Here is a 6,076-nt window from a genome sequence, read left to right on the forward strand (position 1 = left end):
AGGAGCGGCGCCTTTGCTGGAATCTCCCAGGGAAAGGGTCAAGCAATGCCACGGGGCTGCTCAGAGCTGAAGGCCTTGTTCTTCTAGGTCGGAGAGAAGCTTCGCTTCCTCTCAAAGGGGCGAAGGCCAATTTCTGGGGAGTCCGAAGTGCATTTAGAAATCCTTCAATGCTATTGATCTCTGAAGTGTTTAGAAACTCGGATTCCATGCGAACATTGTCTGGTAGATGTGAACATTGTCTGGTAGCTGCAAGTGATTATACATTATCCTATTGTCCTGTAAATGCACGCAGACTGAGGCATTAAAGTCATTTGTGTGAGCTTTAGTACGTTTTGTCTGGGAATTTAAAGAAAAGAAAAAAATCACCTGGGCCACAGTAGACAAGAAAGAGGAGGCATATTGGACGGCTCTGACGAAGCCGGATGTGGTGGGATCCGGGCCTCTCCTTCCTGGTAGTCAATGATTAATGATTATGCCCAACTCAGTGAGAAACACCGTCTTATCCATAAAACATTAAATCATTTTACCTAAAAAACATAAATCTGTTTAACACATGCACATTCCTTTTTGTACTACACAGCTGACAGTTTCTCTTGTATGAAATATAACATTGGCTATTGTTTATTAAGGAGTACTACTCTCTGTACATTTATAAAATAGAAAGTTGTTGATAAACAAAATTCAACTGACTACATGTTAAAGATCTAAATGTGTGTATTGAATGATTCATGAATCTGGCAGCATCATATGTAGCAAGTAGAGAGGAACTGCAAAGCTCCACCGAAAGAGAAAGATTTTTAAAGGCAACACAGGGAAGTTATAAACACAAAAAAGGATTATTTCACATAAGGTCATCTCCCTTTGGAGAAAAAAGTTCTTTTGAGGTGGGTTACCTCATCTTCCTTTGAGAAATGGAGAGGGCCCATGTGAAGGTTGGTCCAATTGGTACCGACCTCACAATTCCACACTTATTGCTTCTGATTACATTTCTGGGGAAGGTTATAACTGCAGCTATGTTAGGTATTAAGTCTTGGTGTTAGCATGAGTGACTCCACTTAGAGGCTGTTGTTTCTGGTTTAGCAAAGTGAAAAGTCTGATAATTCTATCTTGTGGAGAAAAGCAATGTTTATGCCATGGTAACTTTTATGAATTCTGTCTGCACATGAATGCATCTCTCTGTGTTTGCCTGTGTATTCATATATATATATATATATATATATATATATATATATATATACCATTTTTTTGTTTGTTTAGTAAAAGGGAATTCAAAATTTGTGTATAGATCTGTTGTTTGCTTATTTAGCAAGGGTTGTTCTTATTTACTATTATATCACCAATTCTAGCAGAATAATTTGGACCGACAATCATGTAATTTAAAAAATTAAAAATACAAATTAATATTGATCCAACTGGAGAAATCAGAAGACTTATAGCTATTTGAGCTAGATTAGGAAACTTTTTTTCCTGGTTCAGAAATCACGGAAGAACTTAGAGGCATGGGTGTCACTGCTGATGAACACAAAGGAAAGCAGGGAAAGTGATGCTATTAGCACAGACGTGTCCATCAGCCACTGCTTTGGATTCACAATAAGAGTAATGCAAAGACTCAAAATGGAAGAGAGACAATAAAAGTAGACAAAGGAGCTCACTAGAATCAGGGTGGTGTGTGTGTCTGTAGCCTCATGGGAAGGTCTGGGGGAGAGTCTGTTGCTGTGAATGTGTTGGACTTGTTGCTTGTGCCTGTGCAGGAAAAGGACCATGTACCCACTAGTCCAGATCATGAAGCCCAAACATATAACATCCATTTAAGATAATATAATTACACGTAATAAGCTGATAAATTTATCAGGCATGAGTGGGGAACAGTATCCATAATTTGTTTTTACACTTATATTTTTGCTACTTCTTGGGCCAATTACTCTAATAGGACTGCAGACATCTACCAAGAGTTGTAGGATCCAGAAAAGAAAACTACAGAAACCAATACACTTTGTGGATCGAATTCTGAAGTCCACCCATAAAGAGGTTCTGGGGCAAAACTTAATGGCCTGGAAACCACTCAGAAGACTGGTAGTGCTGAGAGAAACCCCTCTGGCCAGTTTGTGTAAATAGAAGACAAGTTTACATCCAGCATCATCCAGGAAATATTTCAATCAAGCTGCCATTGTCTGTGGGATCCCTATGGAGAAGAGAGACAAATTGTTGGCTAAGGCCAGTGGTTGATAATCTGATCTGTGGATCTCAACTTCTATCCAGTCAACAAAGTGAAGTTTAAAAGACAAAAGAGGGAGGAGTTTCCCAGGATCCCAACTCCAGTCTGAGTGAGGAAGATGATTTCCATTTCCAGGTTGGCATGCCTTTAACTTTCTTCTTCTTTTTTTTTTTTAATTTATGTTTGGCTGCGTTGGGTCTTCGGTGGGCTTTCTCTAGTTGTAGTGAGCGGGAGCTACTCTGTTGTGACGTGCGGTCTTCTCATTGCAGAGACTTCTCTTATTGCAGAGCATGGGCTCTAGGCGTGCGGGCTTCAGTAGTTGTGGTACGCAGGCTCAGTAGTGTGGCACACGGGCTTAGTTGCTCCACGGCATGTGGGATCTTCCCGGACTAGGGCTCGAACTTGTGTCCAATGCATTGACAGGTGGATTCTTAACTACTGCGCCACCAGGGAAGTCCAACCCTTCACTTTCATATCTAGGAGATATTGATTTTAATTTGAGATAGAAATAAATGAATAAATGCTAGAAAGATAAATGAACGTAAATGTGTCACCTTCTGCTCAGCTGTATCTACTGCTAAACATAGCACATGATTTCCTCTCTTTTGGTAACACGTTTTCTTAATTTAACTGGATTATAGGAGTACATACTTATGGGTGCAGTGGTTATTAATAAAGGTCTTGGGGTGGAATTCATACAAGTGTTCATATGAGGGGTATTTGAATAAAGGATGCACCATTCACAGAACATATTTTCCTACAGCCATGAACTGAATGAAGATCATTTTCCTCCATGTATGAAATTACCTTCAGGATATATTCTTAAGTGAGAAAAGGCAAGTGGGTTAAGAGATGTTCAGTATTCTACAATTATTCTTATGATTGTGAAGGAATAAGAATATAAATAATGTAGATAAATACACATTTTCTCTCTACCTATCTAGCTATACAATTACATTAAAAACAATTAAAGAATGAACTATAACCTTCAATAAGTAATGATATAGACGGGCAGAGATTAAACAATGTGGAGGGACGAATAGAAACTAGATATATCTGAATTAATTTACTTCTATTATAATTTTGACTTTGGGGTAAATATAAATATTTTACTTATTTATTAAACGATATTATATCAAAATGAAATTAAAACAATCAAACAAATTTAATGACAAAAGTAAAACAAATATATAAATCTCTTTGTGTAATAAAGTTGTAGTCTATCCATACAAAATAGTAATACTTAAAGTACTTTTTTTATTTTTGGCCGCACTGCACTGCTTTCAGGATCTTAGTTCCCCGACCAGGGATCCAACCTGGGCCCCTGGCAGTGGAAGCACAGAGTCCTGACCACAGGACCGCCAGGGAATTCCCCAACTACATTTTTAAAAACAGTTTTGACTGTACATTTGTACTGAAATATATCTATGGAAAATCCCTACGGAGATTTAAAAAATTTACTCATGTTTATATTTCAAGAAAATATTTATATTTAAAATTAATAAGTACATTATACAAGAGATTCATCACAGTTTGATCAAAAGTTAGAAAAATTGAAAGGAAACAATTTAAGGAAAAATTATATCATTTTAAACTTGTTTGGAAGAATGAATTTAAACTTGATCTGTATTTGTTTAAACCATGTTTAAACCATATATGTATATTGTATCTCCTCTCATTAAAGGGATCTACAGATGATAGCCCTGTTCTGAGTAATTACCATCCAAATTACTCAGGCTGTGTTCTCCAAATGCACTTTCTCATGAAAGAAAATAGCATCTTTAAAAAATTTGCCAATTCCAGATCTAGTGCAGGAAATGTTCAAGATGGAACATCTATTCAATCCAGGACACAAGGACAGTCTACCACACAACTGGGGTCACGTGAGAATGAGGATGCCACAGGATTCAACTTGAAAAGCATCCCCCTCCACAGTTATGGTACAAATTAAATCTCAAAGAAAATTACCTGGACAAGTTTTAAATGCATCAAGCACTTTAAGTAACCACATGCTCGTAATGCTACAAAGCCAGAGTCAGAAGCCTTTCAGAAAGTTAAGGAATTGGCTATTTATTCTGGAAACATAAAAATAAGGGAAATATGAATGATTTCTACTGTCATTCCAGTACAGACTATTTCAAGGTAATCAAATAGAGGATGCAGAAAAGTTTTTTGTAGGAGGATTCTAAGTGAAAATACAAAAATGGTAATAGAATATTAACATTCTGCTTCATCTAGTATAGTAGTGGATCTACAGAATGATCATCAGTGACAGCTGCAACCAACTGATGACAGGCTGTGGGAAATTGATATTGGGGCACATGGTTGTGCTGATCAATCCTCATGATCAATCCTCATGTCACAGAAAGGGCTAAATACAGCCTGTCATAATGGCTCTCCATTGTAGGCAATGAGAAGGACATTGTACCACCTGGGAAGTATCCTTGACAAAAATCTGAACCAACATTAGACCACCCTTTGGAGCAAATTATGCATTTATTGGCCATTTGGAAGAAGGTGTTAGACAATATAAAACAGCTGCAATTAGATAGTAGAATGATGGAAATGATTTTGTACAAATGATCCATTTTCTTCTCCACGAAAAAAAGTTTTGAAGGAGAGAGAAATATTAATTACAACTGGTCTAAAAGACAAAATGACTGGATTGTGATTCAAATGATCTAAAAAGGAAATTTTGGGCGGGGAGGAAATTTGTTATGCGTAAACTCTGACCATGTGTTTGATGTCACTGTTATTTTTGTAGGTGTGAAATGCACATACACGTTCTGCTCATGAATGAATTCCATGTTTAAGAGATACATTCATGATTATATACTTTTAATTTTTTTGAAAACTATTTTCTTTCTTTTTTAAAATTAATTAGTTTATTTATTTTTGGCTGCGTTGGGTCCTGGTTGCTGCGCGCTGGTTTTCTCTAGTTACCAGAAGCAGAGGCTACTCTTTGTTGCGGTGCGCAGGTTTCACATTGCGGTGTCTTCTTTGTTGCCGAGCACAGGCTCTAGGTGTGCGGGCTTCAGTAGTTGTGGCTAATGAGCTCTAGAGCACAGGCTCAGTAGTTGTGGCGCACGGACTTAGTTGCTCCGCAGCATGTGGGATCGTCCCGGACCAGGGCTTGAACCCGTGTCCCCTGAACTGGCAGGCAGATCCTTAACCACTGCACCAACAGGGAAGCCCTCATTTAGATCTTTAACATGTAGTCAGTTGAATTTTGTTTATCAACAACTTTCTATTTTATAAATGTACAGAGAGTAGTACTCCTTAATAAACAATAGCCAATGTTATATTTCATACAAGAGAAACTGTCAGCTGTGTAGTACAAAAAGGAATGTGCATGTGTTAAACAGATTTATGTTTTTTAGGTAAAATGATTTAATGTTTTATGGATAAGACGGTGTTTCTCACTGAGTTGGGCATAATCATTAATCATTGACTACCAGGAAGGAGAGGCCCGGATCCCACCACATCCGGCTTCGTCAGAGCCGTCCAATATGCCTCCTCTTTCTTGTCTACTGTGGCCCAGGTGATTTTTTTCTTTTCTTTAAATTCCCAGACAAAACGTACTAAAGCTCACACAAATGACTTTAATGCCTCAGTCTGCGTGCATTTACAGGACAATAGGATAATGTATAATCATTTGCAGCTACCAGACAATGTTCACATCTACCAGACAATGTTCGCATGGAATCCGAGTTTCTAAACACTTCAGAGATCAATAGCATTGAAGGATTTCTAAATGCACTTCGGACTCCCCAGAAATTGGCCTTCGCCCCTTTGAGAGGAAGCGAAGCTTCTCTCCGACCTAGAAGAACAAGGCCTTCAGCTCTGAGCAGCCCCGTGGCA

Source organism: Delphinapterus leucas, chromosome 20 (genome assembly GCF_059928025.1).
Source record: "Delphinapterus leucas isolate spDelLeu-1000000601 "Yukka" chromosome 20, BTC_Dleu_Yukka2, whole genome shotgun sequence".
Lineage (NCBI taxonomy): Eukaryota > Metazoa > Chordata > Mammalia > Artiodactyla > Monodontidae > Delphinapterus > Delphinapterus leucas.